Raw genomic sequence first — 26,013 nt, forward strand, 5'->3', positions numbered from 1 at the left:
GGAAAAAAAAGGTGGGGAAAGTCCAGCTAATGCAGACCAAAACCCAACTCTCACAGCTGCTTACCACAGGGAGAGAGCTTCCAATTCAAATCACTGTGAATCATTTTACCTCAACGCTGACCTGTTGATGTTAAAGTAGAACAAACTCTGTACAGTAGAAGATGAAATATCAGCTTACATCTTGATATGAAGATTATTGCAGTGTTATCAGGATCGGTTTCTACATTAACACATGCTGCTGGCCAGTGTTTTTAATATGGTCAAAGACTTCTGCCTCACCAGTTTAACAGCTTTAAACCTCTCTCATTCTTAGCTCTCCTCACAATTCCTCCTTAAATATATAATGTGTAATTCTGGGAAGCATTTTGAGATACAAAATTAAACCTAAGTTATGCAAATCAATTAAAATTGACCCCTATCAGTCTGCAAAGCTAACCATTAAAAATCTTTCTTCTTTATTTTTTTTGCGTTTGTTTGGTTGCTTTTTTCCCTCCAACCTTTGAAGCTTCATGCAAAAGTTTCAATTAGTAGGGATTCAAGGGCTTTTCAGGCAAACAGAATTTCTTCTCCATCCTCCTGTCGTACCCCAGAAGAGACAGACTCTTTCAGAGCTGCAGCAGCGTGGGTCTCTGTCTGCACATTCGTCAGCTCTGGTATGAAACAAGTGGTGGTGGTTAATGGTCCTGCATCCACTGCTCTAGAGCCGTAGGAGTGTAACGGTACTGTTCTCTCTGCAGGATGTGGCTAGCTTTCATTGACCTGAGTGAGAGAATGAGACCCTGAGAGTTTTATAAAAGCCAGAAGTATTTTGGTATGATGACGGCTTCTGAAGGAAGAAAAAGATAAATGTCCTCACAAATATGTCAGAAACAGTTTGCATGTCTCCAAGCAGTGGTAAGGATGGACTTTTATTGAATTTTCTCTCTTCTATGTATGCTTGTTCTCTCATGCTCTTTCCCTCTCTGGAGGGATCAATGCAATCTTTTAACAAGGTGAACTTTGAAATAGAAATCACAAAATGATTTTCTACAGTACTTCAGAAAGGGGAAAAAAAAGAAACTCTAACATGTACGGAGAAATGACAAGTCACAGTTGTCTAAAGCCTTAGGGGTTTGATGGTTCAGTCTAGTTTGCATATGAAAAATTTTCCCATACATATGGTTAGAGAACCACACATTATTTAAGATGACAAGAACGTCAGCACAGAGTTATTCACGTGCCAAGTAATTACTTGGTTGCATATCCAGTTTGGGACAAAAGTCAAACTGTAAATCTTTGTTAACAAAGTTACTGACTTACAGGGCTAGTAGCTCTATTTCATCTCTATTGCCTCAATTTGTTGCTTATTTGAAAATCTGACTATATTCATATGATGTCCTCTTTACTGTGAAGTCTGAGTGTTTCATAGTAGCACATCAGGCTCTATCAGCCTCAGTTAATTCATCCTTCTTGATCTCCACTCGCATCTGCTGAGTTTGTCCTCAGTTATCTTCTTTCTTCTCTTCTTTCATACTCCAGCTAAATACTCTTCTCCCTGTGCTTTTCATCTCCTCTGTTTGGGATTATTCTGATCTCATCATGCCTCAGTCCCTGATCCTTTACAGCCATGCATAGAGGTAAATGTGTTATTAGTCTTTCTGGCCACTCCTTCGTAAGGCCAGATCTGGGTGTCACTGTAAATTAAATCTATTAAAGCTGGACATTGGTGCTTTGTCAGATCACCAACTCCTGCCCAGAAGGGAGCTTCTCCTGGACTCTGGTTTTTGAAGGCTTTGGGAGGGCCCTGGCTTACTGCAATACATTATATTCTAATACACCGGTTTTCTTCTAGTTCTCTTTTTCTGCCTCTAGTCGCTAGGTACTTACATGGAAATGAAATCAGATTCTGGCTCCTCTCTGCTGTCTGCCTCACAAAGCACCTCTGTCAAATTTATTGGACAATCTAATCTGTTCCCTTTGTGGTCATTGTCAGAACTACTCAAAATTGCTTTTAAGCCTGCAAAATGAAAATTTGGAATATAGCATCATAGAAAGGTTAGAGTTAGAAGGGACCTTAAAGATCACCTATTTCCAAGCCCCCCTGGCCATGGGCAGGGACACCTCCCATTAGACCAGGTTGCTCAAAGCCCCATCCAGCCTGGCCTTGAACACCTCTAGAGATGAGGCATCCATAACTTCTCTGGGCAACCTGTTCCAGCATCTCGACACCCTCACAGTAAAGAATTTCTTCCTAATATCTCATCTAAATCTGCCCTCTTTCAGTTTAAAACTGTTACCCCTTGTTCTATCACTGCACTCGCTGATAAAGAGTCCCTCCCCATCTTTCCTGTAGGCCCCCTTTAAGTACTGGAAGGCCACTATAAGGTTTCCCCGGAGCCTTCTCTTCTCCAAGCTGACCATCCCCAACTCTCTCAGCCTGTTTTCATGGGAGAGGTGCCCTCTTGATTGTCTTGGTGACCCTCTGGACCGGCTCCAATAGGTCCATGTCCTTATTTTAGGGGCCCCAGATCTGGTAGCAGTACTCCAGGTGGGGGCTCACGAGAGCAGAGGGGCAAAATTGCCTCCCTCAACCTGCTGGCCATGCTGCTTTTGGTGCAGCCCAGGATGCAGTTGGCCTTCTGGGCTGAGAGCGTACATTGTCAGCTCATCTTGAGCTTCTCATCCAGCAACATCCCCAAGTCTTCCTCCTCAGGGCTGCTCTCCATCCATTCTCTGCCCAGCCTGTATTTGTGCTTGGGATTGCCCCGACCCAGATGTAAAACCTTGCATTTGGCCTTGTTGAGCTATACGAAGTTTGCACAGGCACACCTCTCAAGCCTGTCCAGGTCCCTCTGGATGGCATCCCTTCCCTCCAGTGTGTCAACTGTTACACACAGCTTTGTGTTATCTGTAAACTTGCTGAGGGTGCACTCAATCCTAACATCCAGGTTGTTGGCAAAGATGTTAAATAGTACCTGTCCTAGTACCATCTTCAAGCTGGTGTCTAGTTTTAAACCTCACAAAATTTACATACCTAGAAAACACATTCTTCTGCTGAAAACTCGTGTCCTTAGTGCACTATGGGATTTCAGTTATGTTGGTATACCAAACTTAATTGGAAAATATCAATTACTTGATTAATGTGCAAAATACCCCAGTAATATCCAAGTGACCTGGGTTCATCTTTTGGCTTGGCAACAGATTTCCTTTTGTTGTCTTTGACTCCCTCTGTCAACATCTACCCTTTCACAAGAGGTAGTTTTGTTGCCAAAGGTTCACTGCTTTCCCACGATGTTGTAAATAAAATGCACCATTGAAAATGAGTCTTTAAGATATTTCTGTGAGGAGGGACTCTCTAATTAGGCAGGTAGATGGAGCTGTTAATAATTTTAAGACACAAGCAGTGGCATACTGACTCTTATAGCAATCTCATTTTGTGTAACCTACTGTAGTTCATAAGAAAGTTTAAAGTCCCACCGTGAGCCATGGAGAATCTGCTTCTTTACCCTGCTCATTTGAGAGTCATTCTCCTCATCACCACTTGACTTAGAAGAAAAATTGACATATATGATGGTTGCTTTGTATGAAGGTATGCTAATCACTGACTGTTTTCTGTTTATAAAGGCTGCTGCATTGTTAGAAGTTTCATCCCTAGTATGTGGCTTTGGAAGCCATGATGATTTAATTGCAGGTGGGACACAGGAATGCTAATGAATGAAAAACACAATCTTTGGGAGCAAGGAACAAATTACAGAGCCTTTTTCTTTTTCTTGTGGGTTTTTTTTTTGGTTTTTTTTTTTTTTTTTTTAGTGAAAGATGAGGTCATTGTTAACAGCAAGATGGCTTTTGGAGATAGCTGCCTGCAGGAATAGATTGGGGGTTTATCTGGCTGCCAAGCTGCAGTGTTGGGGATTTTTGAAGTGAGAAGAATGTGTGAGATGCTTGTCCAAATGCTGAGTGAGAAAGCAAGCCCTTGATGAATAAAGCTAGTGCAATTTTTAGTGAAATAAATCTAGCCTTGGTTAGAAGCTGGAACTTCATTTTTTGCCAATGAAAAATGCTCTTCTGTCCTGTTCTTTTGATGAGCCCTAAGGCAAAAGCATCTAAAAATAGTGGAGCAAGATCAGGGGAAAACGGAAAATAAACCCTTCCAGCATGGAACTTCTAATATGTCTTGTTTTTCTGTCTTCTTTAAGACAGGGATGCTTTCTTACGCTTTATTGAGCACATTGTCAGTACAAATCAAATGCTATAATTTTTATTATTAACGCTATAAAGATCCATTAAGAAACAGGTTAGAGTGACAAATCTTTCTCAGTCTCGCATATAAAAGTTATTATATGTAGATGCTACTTTATGTGTATGTATACATATAAATATTGTTATCATTCTTGGGTTAATTTGCAGTGTTTATTGCATGGAAAAGCCAACACACAAGTATTATTTGCACGTACCAAACTCTCTTCACAGAAATTATAAACTTCTTGTCTCGTCCTTGACTAAGAGAAGCTCTTTACTCAATTGGCATCACTCTTTTTATGCTGAAATTCCACAGGCCTGTTGAATTCTCAGTAGACAGATGCTGACCTGCTCCATCACATCCCCAAAGCGCTGTCAAACTGATGGCTGTTACCAAGTTTCATAAAAATACGAAAAGGTGCTCCTGGAGATTATTGTGAGTTATGTGGTCTACACTTTCAAATCCCTGTCTAATCCCGGATGAGAAGCTACTCTTTCCAAAGCACGTCCCTTACCTCATACTGCATCCTGGATCTGTTCTGCCATTGATGGTAGGGATGCTCAGCTGACACCTCTAAATCCCCACTTTAAAAAGACAGCATTACCCAGTGATTGCACCCTGAGTTCTCTTCCCAGTTTCTCATGCCTGCTGCGGCCTTCTCTGTTTCACCTCCATATGCCCTTCTGTTTAGCTGCTCTTAAATGGGCATAAAGATACTAACTGTCTTTATAAGACACATTCAATGCTACAGATGAAAAATGTCTGGTGATCTAAGTAGTTATTTTGGAATTGGTTTCTTTTAGTTTCATGTTTTGGTTCTCTAGTAGTTGAATGGGATTTCTGATTTTATATCTTCCTTTTTATTTAGAGGAACTGTCTCATTCCAATAAATCATTTCCCTCTCTTTAAGAAAGGGGAATGAATGAGGGTGTTACTGCACCTGAGACTGTGAGTACACATTTGGGTTTGCATGCATCTGAAAAAAGCGGTGAGTACTTACCGCACCAGCAGACCTGAAGCAGCAAGCTTTGAACCTGTTCCATGAACTAAAACAACTTCAAGGAAGAGAGAGAGAAAAAGAGAGATATCATATTTTAACATGACAAAGCTTAATATTCTGCATGTGTGCACCTGTGAATACATCTGCACATGGAACTGCTCAGAAGCCGACTTTATAACTGTACAAGCTGTGCTTACATTGCACTCAGGAAGACAGGAAACCTTTATTACTCTTTCAACACTTGAACCTTAATTTATTCTATGATCATTCATTTGAGTTAGTATCAGTACTGAGGCCTTAATTTTAAGTAATTTAGAACATTTTTCTAAAATGTGGTGGCTTTGGTCACATTTACATAGTGTTCACAATATCTATGTTGCAGGAAAAAAAGACAAAAAATTTTTCAAAAAAGACAGGCTGCTAAATCAGTCACTTCAACAACTAGGAAATGATAAAATTTGTTTCCTCTATGTTCTTAACAGCTACCCCTTGAACTGTTTCTGTCCAATGGACTTTAGGCTGTCATATCTCTCATACAATACATCATCTACTTCAAACTTCCAGGCTGAAACGCTTCTGGCTCCTTTTCCCAGGCTTTTTCATTGCATGAATGTGAGCTATAGCTCTCTCTGCTGAAACCTCTGTTCCCAGCAGCATGTCCTGCCCCTTTCTCATAGTACCCAGGTCTCTTCCTATTCTTTTTTGCTAGGCAGTCTTCCCTCTGCAACACAGCAAAGTTTGCAAGTGTCCCTGAGAGCACTGAGCTGCACATGTGGAAAGTCCAGCTCACTGTCACTTGATGACCTTTTGTTGCTTTGCTCTAGTGAGTCTCTAATGTGACCTATCTCACACTAGGATTTCCAAAGGCATATAACTTATCCAGTGCCAGATGGGTTTTTTGGGGGGTGACAAAAAGCCCATTCTGCAATACTTCAAATTTTCACAATTGAAGCATTATTCCAAATCAAGGGGTAGGAATGGAAATTGTTTGAAAACTCATGAGAAATTAGCAACTTATTTTAACCTGTGTTTTGGAATCATTCTTGGCTGAAATAGTTGACCCGTAAACTGTGCTTAACATAAAGTTCAGACCATAGTCAAAGCAAAAAATTAGTGTCCAAAATCTGGAAATGTCTTTCTTGGGAATTATTACATTTTGATATTCTGTCTTATCTCCCACTGCAATTAAGTGCTTCCACTCTAAAGTTCAGATAAAAGCAAATTCTAAAATCTTTTGTTTCAGAAATCTTCAGATGACATTATTAAAAGTTTCATTTTGATAACATTCAAGTTGTTCTTTTCCGCTTTATCATTGAGACTTCTGTGTATTTCTATGTCTCTTGACACTAATCCATCTCCCTGAAGGGAAGATATGTTAGATTTCTTATGCCCACAGGAGTAGCTGATGTCCCTTTAGAAGCCCTTATTGTTGTCCTTCGTGTCCCTCATCAGATTAAATTCTAGGTGGGCTTCGGTTTTCCTGATCTCATCCACCCCTGCATACTTGGACAGAGTCTCTATATTCTTGTCAGGGCATCCATCGCTGCTTGCATCTTCTGTGCCTTTCCCTTTTGCGTTTAAGTTTAGTCAGGAGCTGCTTGCTCATCCACACAGACCTCCTGCCGTCTTTGCTTCATTTCCTGCTCATCAGGATGGACTGTTCTTGAGCTTGGAGGAGATGATCCCTGAAAATTAACCAGCTCTCTGGACCTTTCTTCTCTCCAGCATGGTTACCAATGGTAGTCCTCCAAGCAGATCCCTGAATAGGCCAAAGTCTGCGTTCCTGAGGGGGACCAGTGTACGGTTGGATTTTTACTATTAGCAGTATTTTGACTTGCAGAATCTTGTCTGGAATTCATTTTTTATAGTTAATTAGAAAATCTATTTCCTTATGAAAAAAAAAAGATATTTTGTTATTTTGAGGAAATATTTTTGGTTTTGCATTTCATTTTAATTATAAAGGTAAGTTTGGCAAGTTAAAATTGTAGATGTTAGATTGTATGCTTTAGGTGAAAAAAAACCCAGTAGTTTTCCATAAAATATGTTTTCAGAAATATTTGTTTATCCTTCTCAACTTATAAAATATTTCATTTAACTTTTATTGCCTGGATCTTTTAGATACATCTTTTTCTTCACATCAATATGTCTTCGGCTTCAGAGAATGGAAGTCCAATGCAACTGTTAGATTGGGGGATTCTTTAACAAACACCTGAGCCAATTATTTTTTTTTTTTCTTGAGCCTTGCCAAACTTGGTCGCATGGGGAACAAGCTCAGTAGGGTCTGGGATTAAAAAAAAGTTTCATCATGTATGGCTTCCATCTTTCCCAGTGTCACTTATTTTTTGCAGAGCAGTTATGCCTGCCATGGAATTTGCTGCAGAAGTCAAAAAGTCAGGCTGCAACGTAAGTGAGAAAAGGTAACAAAGTTCAAACAAAGGGAAGTAGAGACAGGCATGAAGCCAGGCAAGAAAGAGTATGGAAATACCATGAAACCTGTGTATTCAGGTGGCCAGAGATAATTAAATAAACTAATCAGAATATACTATCAATGGGCTATTGTTTTTGCTAGAAATGCTGCAGTTATTTTACTTTTTTTCCTCTTTAGGTTGCTGAAATTATAACTAAATTTGTGGTTCTGGTGCTGGAGATTCTGAAGAGAAGAAATATGTCAGAAATGAGGACAGGAAGAAAGAAAACAGGTAGATAAATACTCATTATGAAATGACAACTTTGAAAAAAGCAGAGTCAGTAAGTCTAGAGACATTAAAAATATATATACTTTTTTGAGACACTTCTGCTAATATAGTTTTTGTTATATTGTCTCCCCCTCCTTTTTTTTTTAAAGTAGCATATTTAACATGATAAATACAATTTGGACATGTTTATAAAAACACTTCTGTCATGGGGTTTTATTCCTCCTTGAAAAATTGTAGGAATCTTGGGCCCAGAAGACACAGTAGTGTTCAGTAGAGGAATTATCTACGTTCTCCTTATTGGAGACATAGGAAAAACACTGATATACTGTTAGTTCACTGGGCCACCACACAGAATGAAGTACTGGTTTCATGGTGCATAACTGCAGTCTTAGGCATAGACCTCACTGCACCAGCCAGAACTTGGAAGAAATTTGGTTTCAGGCTGGGTACTATTCACCTGGATACAAACAAATGCTGCATTTCAGTCTTCAGCTGCCATCCCATGCCCTAGTCCATTGCTGTTTCCAGGATGCTCCCTCTCTCCCTGCTTCAAATTGTCTGAAAAGATCAGTCTGTAATTTAAGCTGCAAAAGCCTGGGTATTTGCTCTGGTTTGTCTGAACAATGTATTCAGATGTATGGTATTCATCTGTATATCATGGAAATCTTCCCCATGCCTAAATTTCCCCCTTTAGCCCTTTTAACAATCAAAGAATAACGTACCTGCTTTATGTGAACTCTTATTGTTACTCAGCTGGATCTATGGTCATAGATCTAATACTGATATCCCAAACCAGTGCAGTCTCTCACCATCACCTGTTTCCTGATAATCTCTGGGTAATAATGCAATTGTTTTTGTTTCCAAGAGCTGTGCTGGGTTTTTTTGCTCCTTTCCATTTTGTGATGTATACTTGGCCAAAGTCAGTATCTCTAACTGGGAGATGACTGGATATTTGCCATTTGTTTGTCTGCAGAATTGCCTCTCCCCTACTTAATGTATTCAGGGGCACATTTCTCATATGGCATGATTTCCTCCACAGATACAACAGTTTATGCATGTGTCTGGGAATTGTGTTTCCCTTTGATTTATTAGCTAAGCACAAAGGTTTTGTCCTCATATTGCTATCTTTACTCATGCAAATCTTGGCACGTTTCAGCAATTCCAGCTACAGCTCACTTAGGTCTGTTTTCTTTTGAGCCATGTTTGTTTCACCTAATTACTTTCGCAATAACTATTTTTATGTTTTCAAAATTCATTTTTACTGAGTTAGTTTATTCTTTGTGTTTTTATCCCTCAGTTGGTCTCCCAAGTGGAGTTTCTCAGCTGCATGCATTTAGTTTGTTCTTGAGTAATTACAGGAGACCTTCATGAAAGGAATGAAAATATAAACATATGGGTGGTGCGAGTGGTATCTGAATGATGTGAGTGAGTAGAATACACCTCTAATAAGAGTGGTGGGCAACACAGATGAACAGCCATATGTGGATACTCCCTTTCAGATCTTACTTGGTGCTATGAACACTTGGTCCTGCATCATAACAAGAGATTGGACCAGAGGCTTCCTTGAGATTCATTGTAAGCCTACTTTTTCTTATTGTTAAATGCCAAAATGTAAGAGAAACACATTGTTCTGTTCTTGTCCCAAAAAGATGGTTTCACAGCTTGCTTTCCTAATGGGTGTATAAAATGAATTCTTCTATTGGCTCTTAGATCCATTACTGTTACTTTTCACAGTTTCCCAAACTTCCCACTTCTGTCTCTTGCAAAGAGAATAAAACAACTAAAGAACCAATTAATGATAGTCACAGCCAGCCAAAGCCCAGAATTGTTTTCCCGCAGCTGCCTTGAAATGCCAGTAATGACACTACACTTAGTGGTTGTGTAGGTTTTGTTTGTTAATGTCAATAAAGCACGTCAAGAATCCTGTGTAATGAATGACAGATATGATATCTGAAGGCAGTTCTAAAACATTTTGTGCTTTAGCAACATGGTTGGGATCTATATTCTGAGCCCAGCTTACTCCAATAAAGTTCAGGGTGTTCATGGCCAGGCACTGCTTCAGACCTGTCTTTCTCATCAAGAGAATAGCAGAGAAATATAATTTACTATGCGTGGGCCTTGCTTCTGGGAACCCACAGTAACTGCAAACTTTGGCTGAGAAAAGTTAGCATATCTAAACAGTAATGAACCCTTAGACAATGCTTACTAATCTAGGATATACTCATAGAGAACAGCAACATACTGGCTTGGGAATATGAAATTCCAGATAGCTAAGCACACAACTCTTACCAGCCAGACTGTTGGTTTGAATCTGCATCCCACTAAATGCTAGTCATAAATTAATATGACTTTTTTAGAGGAATAAATGTAGTTGACTGTAGCTTCCAGTACCTGTTAGACATTTTTTCAAATATGAAATCTGTTTCCCCAAAGAACATAATATTTCCAGCATAAAGAGTCCAAAGACTATGGAAAGGAAAAGCTAAATGCATGTGCTCAGAGAAAAAGACCTTAACTATGAGTTCCTAAACTGACTTTCCCTTGGCTGAAATTGTCTCTACGTAGAGCTTGGTGGCTGCCAATAGTCCTTGGTCTTTGAGAGGCAGAATGACTTGGGTGCTGCATTAGAGTGATGCAGAGGGCACCAAACCTGCTATAAATAGCACCATTTTAATGCCTGCTTATTAGCTTCCCAGTAAATAAAGTACGTTGTTTTTATCACATGATTGTGTGTGCAAAGTTGGTAACATTTGCAATTAAAAAAAACAAAACAAAACATTTTCCCCAATTTTCTAGTGGTAGGCCAGACTGCTAGTTGTGCCTAGAGGCCTCTCACACAATGGACCAGGCAAAGAGAAAACTGGAATTATCAGAGAAAAAAGCTGCTAGAAAAGGATTTCTACAGGTGATGAGTACCAGGATTTTCATATAGACTTCTGGTATTAGTACCTGAAGCTCATGAGTTGAATTCTTTCATTTCTGTTCCTGGGTCTCGCATGTCTGGGTTTGGGTTTTTTGGGTTTTTTTTTTTTTTTTTTAACATTAGGCAGCACTTTTACTTCTTTTTTTTGTCTTGGCTTACTTCATTTAAAAATGACAGTAGTATTTATTTAGCTTACAGAGTTACTGTGAGCCTTAATTAAGCATTCCCTGAGCAGCTTGGAGAGAGAGACAAAAGCTTCTGTCAAGGTAACAGTAATTTTCTGGGATGGAACAGCATTGAGCAGCGTAGGTTATTTCGGATCACGCCTTTTACCTGCAGCTGTGGGAGACAAAGAGATGAGATATTAGCTTGGCAGATTAAGAGGTAGCTAGTAAAACTGGACACATTTTCAGGCTTTTTTTTAATATAGGAACTTAGCAAAATTCATTGGGAGAGGTTGAAACAACACATGCATTTGGCTTTAGGTGGAAGATTCAAGCATCCTTAAAAAACTTAGAGGATGAGTCCATTAAAAAAATGACAAAAGCATATCCCTCAGTCCTTTTCACAACTGAACTATATTTCCCTGTAAATGCCAACCTGTTTTATTTCAATGGTTTAAAAAGCATGCTTTGACTTTTCAGTTTCCAACAATATTTTTCATTTTAACATTAATATTGTCTGCCATGAACATGGGTCAAAACTATCAGTTGTATGTCTGTAAGAACTGTAAATGAATGTCATACCTTTGTGAATTCGGAGCATGAGAGGTTTCACCCTAAGGTTTATGTATCCTTTCCAGCAGGTGGAAATAAAAATAACCTCCCAAGGGCTAACCATGTGTCAGTACCCTAGATGAACCCAGGATAATCAGGGGCTGGAAGGAAGCTAAAGCTGTAGTTACACGACCATGTTAATCTTCTGCAGCTCCAAAAGTGGCAGGCTCAGCCTCAGCCCCATCCCTGGTGCCATTGCTGGATGTCTTTGTCACCTTTTCTCTTGTGCCTCAGCCAGCATTGTGCAGCCCCATAGCAATCAGAGCGGGGAACAGCTCCACTTACTCTGTTTTTCATTTATAGGTTTGATTTCAGCTGAATCCATTACTTGGTGTGGTTTTCCATCTGGCTGGATGAAGGGAGGAGGTTGGATCAGGTGGGCAGCAGTCACGTACTCCTTTTCAGCAGAAGTTGAGGCCAGCGGTGATCTAAAGGGTCGATATAACTGTCGTATAAAATACTTCCCTATTAAATTTCGCATCAAAGACACTCAGGGACAAAGGAGGGAGTTTCATATGAGTGGAAGCCCACAGTGTATTTGGGATATAAAATGAAGTCTATAAACTTCATCTACTTTTTTTTTTTCTTTTTGTCTAAACGTGACTTGTATTAAGGGCATTTTCAAGGTGACTTACGAAAGCAAGGTGTCCCCCCTATTGGGTGTGGTAATTTGTAAATAACCTGCTATCCCCCTACAAGCTCTGTAAGCTAACTCAAGATTTGGTAAGATGAGGTTTCTGCATAGAGGAGGCTCTTCCCTAATGCTTAGCATTGACCACAGGTCCTCGGGGCGTATAACACAACAGTGGAAAAAGTACATGAATGCTGAGGATTGCCAACAAATGTATAACACCTATATTTAAAATAGGATCATTAAAATATTATTAATGCATATTTATAATAATATACTTGTATATAATAACTTTGTAACATAATGCATTTCAAAAGTTAATTTTATTTTAAAAACAAATAAATAAATGGATATTCAAGTGGGTTGGAGAATACAAAAATAGCACATTTTAACTGAGTGTAGTGTTTCAGGTTTAAACCAAAAGAAATATTAGAGAAATAAGCAGTGCCATGTCAGTCCTTCCAGCTCGATTGCCAAAGTATATGATCTTGAGGAAAACAACCAAAACAATAAGGATCCCGAATAATCATCCAAGGGGTTTTTTGCCTAAGTTATGCTCTGCTCAGGGCAGACCAGCAGTCTTTTCACACTCTTGCAAAGTCACATTGATACTCCAGAAAATAATAAAAAACACCACTTTGTTTCTTGAAAAATTGTAACTGGGAGGATTTAGTGTTATTTAGGATCAGTAGCAAAGCAAGGGAACAAAGAGATTGAGTGCTTTGCTTGAAAACAGAGATTTAAATTCATATGTCCTTTGTCTTGAGCCTTGCAAAGCTTATTGAGTCACTGAGATTCAAACTTTTTTTCTTCTTTTTGTTGGCTTCAGGTCTTTTGATCTTGCTGTGACAGAAGAGTTTGTCCTAGAGTGAGAGGCACATGTAGAAAGAGGAAAGACAAAGTGGAAGAAATATGTCATTAAGTGAATGATTCCATAAAATTTAATGGAGATGTCAGGATTAATCAAAAGACAAAAAACATGGAGAAAATTAGAGACACTGTCTAATAGTTAGACAATGAAAAATTACAGAGCACCTCTTACTAAAGTAAAACACCTTCACTTTTCTGAAAAAGAGAAATTAGGTTCCAAGTGCCGAAGGAGCCAAATGCTCCTCTAACTAATTTAGAGAGCAACAAGTAAAAAGAATAACGGTATTATGAAAAGTCAGTTGGATTTGTGAAAACTGAATGATTTTCCATGTTTGTAGTTTAAAATTAGATTTTCAAAGGATCTCAAGCTTAAACAAGCCTTCAGTTCACACTGCTTTTGATAGGCGAATGATATTTTGAAGGAGGCAGCCACCTTTTGTAGCTATGAGGCACTGTTTGTGTGTGGTCTGTCCTCCTTGGTAAGGGGCTGTACATGGAAGCACTTCCCATAGGGATGCTGGGAGTCATTATGGTTTAGAGATGTCAATATGTCTTGGGCAGCAAATTGTTTTTCCTGGGGTTCCTGGTTGCACTGGGAGTGAAACAGGCAATGTTTAGAGGATTTGGAAGATGCAGAATATTTTCTTCTCTCCCTCCATATAGGCAGGTGCCCCATGTGTGGACAAAGCCAAACTCTCCTTCTGTCTGCTTACCACCCTCACCCACCTCCCCACCTACCTGGCTCCTGAGATGGTGTGTTTGCCACACCTTCTCACAACTTTCCCAAATACCAGGAAGCAATTCAGATCAGCTTGATGTAGCTGCATTGTGCTACTGGCAAGAGAAGCAGGGAAGCATACAATGTGTTGTCTGGAAGTCCTTCTCATCCCTTCTTATTGCATGAGCAATAATGTAAGAATAAAGCACACTGTAGCACCAGTAACTCAGCTAATTCTTTTTATAAGGCTTGAACACATGAGTAAGATTACTTTCCTCATGTAATAATACCGAAGTCAGTGAGGCTATCACAGAAAACAGATTTATCGATATGCATCAGTTTTGCAAGACTAGCTCCAGGGAGAAAACATATGGATAGACATGGATATTCTCAACTGGAAGGGACCAGAAGCTCTGCAGTAATGTGAATTAAAATAACTTCTGCCCTAGCAATCAGCTAGCCAGAGGTCACTACTAACACAGAATGAAAAACTCTCATAAAGAAATAATATCGAAGAGAGAAAGAAACTCTGAAACAAAGCTATTTGAACGGTCTTTGAAAAGAAATGTTTTTCTGGCAGCTACACTCTCTCTGGCTTCATTAAGAAGTGTATATTTTATGTAATAAGAATAATTTATTTGTTTGCATCTTAGAGAGGTTTAACGGATGGCACCACGTTAACAAAGAGAAGGAAAGCAAGCCACCAAACCCGAGCTGCTGCAGGGGTTGTCTCCTGCACAGCTCCTGATGGAGCCGCAGCCTGCTGGGAGCAGCGGAGTACCCGGGAAAAGGATTCTATTAGTAAGTGCGAAGTCAGGCTTCATGTGACAATATTGCTCTCTTTTCATCCAATTATAGTCGGTAAAATCATTGGGGCTGTGGATGTTTGAAGACAGAGCTGGTATTTTGACTTGTTCAGGGAGAAAATTATTCTTGATTTATTCTTGATTTATACTGCCATTCTTGTCAGGTCTGAGTTATTCTGCACTGGCGGTAAGTGACAGGAGGATGGGACTCAGAGTCTATGAGCCCATTTTGGGAATATTCCTCCTGTATTAACTTCTGAACAGCTTCATGCTTGTGAGCAGCCTTACTTGAGCTTGCTCCAGCAGTACAGGCAACAAGCACAAATTGTCCTCTGCTAGTGTAGTACTCTTTGGTTGAGGTTCTCAAAGAGCTCTGCAAAGCTTAGAAAGTTTCCCAACTTTAAGAATTATCCTTCTTAATGCCTGAGAAAGCTGGGACGAAAAAAATGTAAGTCAGCATACTCAGAGGTATCTACTCGTTTGGATTACAGTATTTTTTTTGCATACCAAATAGATGGAGCTGAGACTTGGTTACCCTTCCCTGTTGCAGGGTCACCAGGAGACCTCAGCACATGCCCAATTCTGCATATGGTCCTTGTGTGCCCAGCCTGTGATGCACACAAGCTGGTTGCTCTGAAGTGTTGAGTTCTTAATCATCTCAATGGCATTCAAGAGTGCTCAGGCTGCAACACAAACACATGAACAAGTCGTTTGTAACCACTTCAAGGCGGTACCCTGGAGTTCCTTGCTCTTGCTTTTGTGGTTGAGATTTCTCAAAGGGAAAGGTTGAGAGCTTATTGAGTCAACAGAACAAGCTGGAAACATGTAAGTTTAACCTGAGTACTGGCAACACATGAAGTAAAACAGATCCTTGCAAGTTTTGTTCTAATCGAACTACTGGAAAACCGGCAGTGAGACAGAACCTGATCTCAAACCCAAGGCATTGGACCTGCTGGGGGTGGTTTGGTGTGAATCACTACAATGTGCTGTTACATGAAAAATGTTTCCAGGGCTGCTGCAACATCTGTGCTTGGTACAGCAGAGCTATTTATTTCTCCAGTCTACTTGCCCTGGCTCCTCATTCCTAACCCAGCCTGAAAAATAACTTATTGACCATCTAATCTCATGAACAGCAATTTATTTTAGTGATGTCATTCCATTTTCCTACCATCATGACAGAATTTTGAATCTGTTTTGTGGATAATTATCATCATCCTCTACCATTTATATACAGGAAGATCCTCATATTCTGGTGGGCTTTTTTGATGTACCACCTTTGGACACTGTAATCATCATTTTACAGTCCTGGTCGCCATACTAGCTTTAAAAAAAAAAATAAATCCCTGATACAGTGCTTGGTCTGTATTATTCAAGGACATGTTCTTGTTGCAGGACTAATTTGAACAGACTAAGATAAGAATTGCATTTTGTTTAAGGAGTCAAGGAGAAACTACCATCCACATTTGATGCTTTTCTGATATTTGGATGGCATTGTGCCCATGGATATCATGTGCTCTGATACCCACAGATCCTGCTAAGTTGTAGAGTCTGAGTATGTGTGCTCAAGTCACTGTACAGATGAGGCTTCATATCAGTCTTGTATCAGCCTGGATTCAGTTTGCCTGGAGTTTCTTTTTAAAAAAAAACAACCTTCTATTTATTTATTTGCTTCTTTGCCTCATCCATAAATGGTCATCAACTTCTGTTATTATCGGTTAATATCAGGTATGAAAACACATTTGAATTTCTTGATGGGAGAAATACATTTGCTATATGTGATTTTGCTCTCACTAAATGGTGCCAAACCTCTGGTATTGGGAGGGAGTTAAGTGGAAGTCAAACTAACTGCTACAGAACAACGTTGCTTTAGGGCAATATTGTAGCTGGTATAAACTGGCATCTTCATATAGTCATGATGCCCACTAAGACCATTTGCAAGGAGCTAACCGAAAATTTCTTGTTGTGCCTTCAGACTGTGCTGATATTGCCAGACCTCTTTGAATTCATCTGCCATCTAAGTAAGTTTATCAAGTTTAGGAAAAAGCATTTTTGCTGTGTTACGACCTCATGATATCTGACTTTTCTAAGACTTGGCTGCCTAAGGCAGGGTGGTGAAAGTGAATCAACTGGGTGTTTTGTAGATATGGAGAATTCCTAGGATTTGATGATTTTGTGCTAACTGGGTTCTCTCTCTTTCTTTTCCCATTTGATATATACTGGGTTACTTGTTGGGGTATGTGTCTTATCTCAGGTGGTTAGCAATTACCTTTCCCCTGGCTGAGATCACTGACCTTAGAAAAGAAGCAGAGCAAATCACTGAGCAGGGGAAAAATTAGTTTGTTGACGGCCATTTTTGGTTGTGATAACTAGTGAAGAATAAAGCTGTGTTAGTCTCCAAAAGCATGAAGTTATTGGGATTGTTAACATTGCTACTGCTGAGTGCTGTGAGTGAGGTAGATACAGGTACACATTTGTGACTTATGCCATGTAGTCTTGTCACAATCTGCATCTCTTATGGCAAGAAATCTAACGCCACACTTAAGAATTTCTGCATGACTGTGGAAGATTTTAATCTTCATTTTTTTAGGTTTACCACCTCTTCCTTGACAAATGGTGCTCTGAAGGCATGTGACAAGGGATACTGCTGGTGCAATGCACAAGGAATTTACATGAGCTCAATGGAAGATGGGAGAGGAACTTGGTGAAGATATTCATTGGTGGTTGCTAAATAAACAAACCACAAAATGCTCAAGAAATCTGTGGACAAGTATTAGAGTAGAAAGTATCATAGTTGCTTGTCCTGGTCTCACTTTTCCTAGATTTCCACTAGTGACCACTGTTGAAGACAGAAGACTGGGCTAAATGTGCTCTGAAGCCAGGATATAGTCTCATGTTCCTTTTATCTCCCACCATGCCCTATCCTGCTCAATACCCTAATCTTTCTCCATCCAGTGCACATTTTAGGGTTCTACAACTTTTCCAGCATAGGAATTTCCTAAGCCAGCCACTGTATTTGGCTTTTCTGGTAACCTGTAATATTTAATTCCAGCTGTTCCAAGCACCACACAAGGAGAGCCTTGAATGTCCATCAGGACAGTCCATATCAATATTATATCAAACCTTGTTTAGTGGAGGGACCTTTCCTTTCCTTTTTGCTCGTTTCAACCATTCTTATCAACAAGCCACTGTTTTGGGTTTTATCGGTCCATGTAGTCTTGCCTTCTGCCAGTTTTTTTGACCTTTGTTTTGGGAATTCTCCAAGAACTCACTGTTGCTACTTCACAAATTGAATTCACTAAACACCATTATTTTCACCATAGTTGTGACTTCTGAATTTTGTCTTGAATCTGTTAATAACTCATATATTTTTAAATGCTTTTGAAAAAAACACCCAACTTATTATAATTACTCTGTCATCACAATACATTTGATCAGTTTTGGTACTTGTAACTCACTGATCTTCATTCATATTGCAAACACACTGCTAGTGCTGCAGTGGCTAGAAATTAATATTCTAGACAGACTTTGTACAGGGGTGCAGGATTACATCTATTACATGTTAAGATTGAGACAAACTAGCAAGTTACAATAAGCTTAAGTTTGGTATAATCAATGGTCTTGAGAAGCAGGTACTGGGTGAACCCATGGAAGTGACTGGGCTGGCTTGATACTTTAGGGGTATAGAGTCTGACAATTTTATTTATCAGGTCAAACATTTTTACTGGATGTGACTATTTCATATCAAAGCAATTCTCAGCCTGGATAAGAGGGCAGAATGATGTCTCTGTCCTGGCCTGGAATGCGCAGCCGTAACATTGGTGACTATTTGGACCATGCAAGTAATCACATTGATATCAGCAGCTCTTCAAAATGAATAAGGTTGTACAGCTCAGTTCTTAGACTCATAACAGCCTCCCAGTGTGCTGCTCACATCCTCTGTACTTAAAACATCACCTTTGCATGTGGCCTGCTGGGTCCATCAAAGTAGAGAGCTGAAGCAAATGCAGCCGAAGCCAAAGGGGTAGAAGAGAGAAGATTGAGAAGAAAAGCATTTGAAGACATGGGAGGAGGTTAGCTCGGCCTCCTGAAGAGTTCATGCTAACTTTACAAGTCCCACTTCTTTTAAAGGGGTCAAGGTCTGAAGTCCCCTTTGCAGCACGCGAACTAGCATGTTGTGCATGTGCTGAGAAATCGGTCTGTGGCTGTACAGTACCTCTCCTCTCATCTCCAGGTAGGGGCTTTGCTTATATGCATATTCATATCTGCCTTCTTCGATTTTCACATGTGCACAACAGTTTTGCTGCCTACACAGTCCTTTATTTATAAAGGCTTGTTGCTGAGCCATGTGTTTGGGTGCAGAGGCTCCTTAAAAATATCCTGGATGAAGTGCACGTTCCAGCACTTAGGGGCAGTATAGGAAAAAGGGAAAGTGCAGCTAGGATGTTGGGGACGGATTTGTGGTAGCTTGAGTTGTTAACTATAAATTTGTATACACCATTTTTATTTCTTATATATACAATTTATACATGAAGTAATACATTCAGTTCTCCACTTAAGCAGAAAAAAAGGAAAGGAAAAAAGCTATACCTAAGGTGGCAGAAGAAAGAGGTGAAGAAAAAAAATAAAATAATAAATTACAGATGTGGTTGAGCTTTGTAAAACACTTTGTATTTAGGTTGCTGTTGGAAGGCAGAAATCATTGCTCAAAACCCATAAAGGATCACATCTGCTTTACATTCTAAATAAAATTTCAAACAAGCAGCTGAGATGCATGTTCTCTGAGCCCAACTGGCTATGTGTTTTGAGAGCTCTCTGCTGAGATGGAAGATGTAAGGATCTAAGAGAGTTCATCTGAGTTATACTACCATCAGCCTGGCCTATCAGTCAGTCATTGGTATTATCAATTATTTATGTGGAGGTACCACATTAAGGCCCTAATTTTAACAGGAGCTCAGTAGGTATTACTGATAACATGAGACAACCCTTGTCCCAAAGAATTTACAGTTTGAATGCAGAGACAGAAAAAGATGAGAGATGAAATGACCCCAAGGAGTTAAAATGAGCTGAGGCAATGATATTTTCCATGCTAGTCAGAGAGATATGAATGGAACACAGAATTTTGAATTCATAGTCCTATGCCTTAGGTATAAGAAAACACCACACTTGTTGGTGGCACAGTGCTTGCTCATGATACTGTTACACTTGTGAAAGTGTTTTCAAAAGCAGTGATGACTTGAAAGGCAACAGAGAAAACCCCTAGAATGCTCCCCAGCCGCCCCTGAGAAGCTTCAGAACTACATCATGCACATGCATAAACATTTTTTTCTCAGTGCTGATTTTTGTTCTTGCTTGGGAAGGTCTAGATTGAAGCAGGGAGATTTACCCGGCTTATGCAATAACGGAGATAGACAATAAGGCTCATCTTCCACAAAAAAAGGTGCGTATTAAACAACACGTCTTGAAAATAAGCATTTTAAAATCAACAGGTTAAGATAATTTCTGCAAGAGTGGTAAATAAACTATGGAGTTTTGTAAACAACTCATGTTAATATCTAATATCTCTTGAAAAAGAAAAAAAATCTAAATTGCTGGAGGGTTGCCATTTATATACTTTATATATGTCAAAAGAGGAAAAGAAGATGTGTCAGTGAACCGTAGACCACTTAGGCTGGTTCGGTGATGGATAAGTTAATGGAACAATTAATTTGAGACTTTATTATTGAGATATTAGAAAGTAAAAAAATAAATAATATCAAGCCACTTAATTTTGTGGAAAGAAAACCTTGTCAAACAAATCTTTAATCTTTTTTTGACAAGATTACAAGTCAGGTTAATGAAAACAACTTTGTTGATGCAGTGGTTTTGTTGGATTTCTCCAAGAAATTTGATTTAGCATTACATGGCATCGTGAGGGGAAAAAAATAAATATATATATGTGGAACGAACAGGGCACATGTTAAGTGGCTTAAAACTAGTGGAGCTGAAAATGAAATAGTTAATTGAGATTATCAGCAAGCAAAATCTTTACTAGTAAGATAATTTACAGGTTCAACCCTACTCCTTTTGGTTGGTTGTTATATCTTCCTGGTAAAATTCACCAGCAGTGTAGAGCCTGCAGAATGACAAAATTCTAAGAATGCTCTTAAATTTCATAACTTCTTTGAATTACTCTGACATGACACAGAAGGTGAGATTCAATTCCTTAAAAATAAAATTAAAAAATCAGGTGTCATTTTAAGAATCCTAAGGAACCGGATTCAGTTGCCTGGGACTGGTAGATATGACACAGGACGTATGAGAAGCTCAAACCTTTCCAGAAGAGCAGCTGGGGCCATGTGGGATGTCTCCTACCAACCTGAACAGGACTACACACCCGCGTTTAGGCAAGTAAATCCTACTACAACTAATGTCTGTCAGCTGGAGGTTTCTCTTTCCAACCGCAGCTCCTACTTCCAGCTTCTGATACAGCACTTGCAATCCGAGAGGAGGAGGTCACTAGCACCTTCGGGGTGCCTGAGCTGGACTCTTGAAATTTTCAGTGCACCCTGTGTTAAGTTTACTGCTTTCTAGGAATAGAATACGTGGTGTTTGCCCGTCCCTTTGAAATCACTTTTAGCTACACAACCTTTATATTTAAAGAAGAGCCAAAAAAAAAAAAAAAGGACTGGAAAAAGTCTTCCCATGTGAATTTCAAGAAGTTTAATCTATTCAGTTTATCAAAGAGAAGATTGAAGGATTACCTGATTATTTTTCAGAGGTCCTTAGACATGGAAGGCTATGATAATGAGAAGATTTACAGTCTTGCGGACAGAGATATAATGAAATCCAATTTGCTGGAAGTCAGACAAATTCAAGCTTGAAATAAAACACACTTTTGAACACCAAGGTTAATTAAACATTGGAAAAATTTCCATTGAGGAGGTGATAGATTTGCCATTGCTTAGAGTCTTTCAGGCAAAACTTTAGTTTTGGACTCCCTTTAGGCCAGTCTCTAGGAAAAAAATGCCATAGCCTCTGTGTGAAAATTTTCAAACTAGAGGATCATAGTGGTCCCTTCTGACAACAGAGCATGTGAATTTATAAACAGAAGGAAATGGGCCCTACTCTTCTAAAAGAGCCTATGCTATTGAAAAAATTGTCCCATCTGAGAAATGAGAAATATTGAAACCACGACAACAAAATCCTTCTGTGGAGCAATGTATGACTATTCTCTCAGCCTATATCAACATGACGTACTGCTCCTCTTCTTGATAAGTATAAAATTGGAGAGAAATAAAGATAAGGTCATTTGAATAACAATCTCAGGCAATAGAATAAACACCTTTGCCCTGGTATTCGATTGCACACTCAAGCATCAGCTTTTACTGACTGTTGATTTCTTCCCTTGCACATTCATATCACTGTCAACATCGCTATTCAGCAAATGCATTTTTCTCTCTTAGGCAATTAATCTCCCACAATTATCTTCATTCGCAGGCATTCTTCCTGTTTCCAGAAATACAAAAAAATTAGCTGAACATTTTGGTGTTCCTTCACTCTTGAATAACAAAGTCGGAGGAAATCGCCCCAGCAGTCATGTTGATGTGAAGAATATCCATGCTGTAAGGGTATGGGTCTGAGGGAGACACCAGCTGTAAGGAAGAGGGCTCAGGAGGAAATCCTGGATGGATGCCCCTGAGAAGCTATAGGTATGACTTACTATGAAAAGTGCAGTAGGAGATAATGATGGCTATACTAAAGACATGAAGATACAAAAAGAGGAAAGAAGAATTTGTGTTGGACCACACTTCTTGTTTATCCTTTTATCCCCATCAGTTGACTCATTCTTGCTTCTTGGCCAGTAAGAAGATAAGAGAGGTGCAAACTACACACCTGTGTCTAGATTTGGATTTCAGATCTGGGCTTGTATTTCAAGTTCTTTCCAACGGCATAGACATTTAGCTATGGCAATACAGTTCACTGTGTTGTATCATGGGGATGACTTATGACTGAAAGCTAGACTTAAATTTGGATCTCATATCACTTCTGTAGAAAATATGAACCACTTCTGATTTTGCACTTTAAATATCTTCCCTCTCACCACATGCCTTTGATGGAAAACTGGGGTTTGTGAATATGTGTATATAATTGCATTAAATGTGTCGAAGGAAATTGATAATGGAGGGCTGGAAAACCTGCTAGATAGACAAGGGACAGAGATTGATAAAGAGTAGTTCTGGGAATTACATTGTTCTAAGAACAGATTTATTAAATTTAAGGGAAATGATTCTTCAATACAGTCACAAAAGTGTGTTTTAGCTGCTTTTAGGTTTAGATGCTGCATCTGTGACTGCTCTTACTGCACTGTTTTCCTTTTAGGTCCTTCATCAGGATTTGTTAGGTCTATACTGCTGCGTTGGTCCGCATGCTCTAAAAGAGTGCTTCACTAAAAGAGGCTTCTTTTCCACAACCTTTCTGTGTTTGATATTAGCCAGCTGCCCATCACCAGTACTTTTCTTTGCCACAATGATTGCCCATGAATCCTAGCTAGCTGTCTTCAAGCAGAGATTTGTACGCTGCTTAGCTATGTGTCCTATGTCTCAGTTTCCATCCTTTTTCCCATCAACAGATCTCTTCTAGCCCTGTGGCACCTCACTTAGAAAACTAATATTAGGAAAGCTCTTAATATCACTGAGGCTCCCTGATGGAAACAGAGAGGAGAGATCAGCATGAAACTGATTCTCACACTGCACAGGTATCCCTTGGGGTTTGTCTTACTTAGCTTGTGAAGTCTTAGCCCATAGATCTCAGTCAAATTGCCCCAATATTCACAGCTTTCTGTGGCAGTGAATATAAGAAAGGAAATGCTGTCAAAACTTTTAGCATTGGAAGGGACTTTGATTTCTTATGATGAATGACTCTTTACATAAATAAATGGGTGAACACAGAGAGTGTAAGTGTAGGGTATGGATGGTTGGATAGAGAGCTAAAAGAATGATACGAATAGTTGAATAGATAGATGGATGGATAATGTTGCACATACTGAGAAAAAGTGATGACTACAAAACTATCTCAGGAAAAATGGGAAGTTTCTCATAGAGTGATCTGAACTTCTGCCCTTTGTGTCAGCTTAACAAAAACAAAATACAAAAAGGAGATATCTCTATTAAAGGCCACAGCAGCTTTAAAGGACATATGCTGATTTCAGTAAAAGCATATACCTCCCCATGTGGAGGAGGGTTTTGGCATGAACCCCGCAAGCTGTGGGTAGAGAGTAATTGCCAGCAAACTTTGTACCTCCACAGAAAGATGAAATAAAATATAGTTTAAGCATTTAAAAAATACATTACTCTTCTTATGTTATGCTTAAAGAGGGTACTGACAGGTATGGAGCATCACAGAGAAAAGTCTTAGCAGCACAATCAATGCTAAGGGGTTGTGCTTTTTATTTGCGTTTCCTTCATTCTGTTCGTTCTTTTCCTTGCAAAAGACTAAATTGATTACCAACTTTGTTCTGATGAGTTCCATGTTTCCCTATAAAATCAAGATAGTAGTTCATGCCATGATTTTAAAGCAAATTTTTGCTGGGATTGTGGAGTCGTCACTCTTCTTTGGTAAGGCTTTCAATTTTTACTTTGATGACCTATGTCTAATTATTTCAGATGTGAAGAAAAATCAGTCCTAATTTTATTCAGGCATGCTGGGCCCACAAATGAAAAATATGAACTTTGGCCAGACTTGTGAATTCCCCTGAAAACTTGCTAACTTATATATTCTCTGTCACATTCAAATTTTAGAGTAAAATTTCAGCCTTCTGTACTGTTATGTACTTAAAAACATTGAAAATGGTTCATTTTTAATAAGCATCATTATTTCTACTACATGTATAGAAACCTAATTTCTTTTGAATGTAAAAAGGTGACTTTTAGTGTTTTCAGGTAATTCAACCCAGGTAATCTTTTCACAGAATCACAGAGTGGTTGAGATTAGAAGGGACCTGTGGAGTTTATCTCATCCACCTCCCCTGCTTAACAGGGCCACCCAAAACAGGTTGCCCAGGGCCACCCAGATGGCTTTTGAGTATCTCCAAGGACAGAGATTCCATCACCTCCTTGAGCACCCTGTGCCAGCGCTTGATCACCCTCACAGAGAAAGCGTGTTGCCTGATGTTCAGAGGGAACATCCTGAGTTTCAAGTTGTGTCCATTGCCTCTGGTCTTGCACTGGGTACCACTGAGGTTCAGTTGTCTTTACACCCTCCGTTTCAGGTATTTATATACATTGATAAGATTCCCCCATAAGCCTCCTCTTCTCCAGGCTGAGCAGTCTCAACTCTCACAACCTCTCCTCATAGAAGAGATGCTCCAGTCCCTTAATCGTCTTTGTGGCCCTTTGGACAGCAGTTTGGACCCCTCCACACCAGACGTGGCTCTTTCTACTGCACAGTCTTTCAGCACTACCTCAGCAGGCCGTGTACCCCCCCATTTTCCATGCTCCCACTTACGCCATGCTCCATGTCACACATGCTTGACATCATGGTATGAAAAACCACATTTGGTGTGCCATGATGTTTTAGGCACTTTGGATTGATAAACCACACATGCAAATAATCCTAAGCGTGCCTGTAGAGGACCCATGAATATATGGGGCTCATAGTAGGTGATAAAAAAAAGCTTAGGTTTCTCCAGAAGCTGGCAGTGCTGTGCAGTCTGGATATGAGCCACTCTACGGTACTATGCCTGGCTCCTCAGGATAGCCCCCTGACATATATGTCTTTTATGATGTGGGCATAGGTTGAGTGGAAAAAATAGTCCTCAGGGATGTTAAATCAGAGCATGACCTTTCAGCAGATGGCACATTCTTTATATCCAAGCTCTGGGTCACGTAGGAGTAGAAAAACCCAGCTATTCCTTGTGCTGAGGACTGCTAAAGCTCCATCATCAGGGAGCCCCTCTGCAGCAGCATAAGTGAAGGTCAGATTTCCGTATTGTGTCAGCTCTGGGACAAGGTCATAGTTATCATAGTTACATACCTGTGCCACTGAATTTTCTGTGTCAGAGCAGCAATATTTGGAGGTCCTGCATAAACACAGGCAATAGAAAGTTGAAAGAAATTTGCAGAAGCTAAAGTGTATATTAAAATGTAAATAGCAAGAGAGAACAGTTTGTGTAAGATTAGGGTGAAAAATATATATGATGATTATAAAACCTGATGTGATCAAACATGACAGGGTGGGGCCCTAGGGCTGAAATAAACTAGATTCTACTCCTTAAACTACATTATGCAAGAGTGAAGATATAGAAAATGGGAGAAGTAATGCAGTAATAAAAATGTTTTGGAAAGTGAGACAGGGTGAACCAACTGAGTCTTTTACCCCACATGAATCTCCTGCCAAT

Source organism: Charadrius vociferus, unplaced genomic scaffold (assembly GCF_000708025.1).
Source record: "Charadrius vociferus isolate BGI_N301 unplaced genomic scaffold, ASM70802v2 scaffold62, whole genome shotgun sequence".
NCBI classification, from domain to species: domain Eukaryota; kingdom Metazoa; phylum Chordata; class Aves; order Charadriiformes; family Charadriidae; genus Charadrius; species Charadrius vociferus.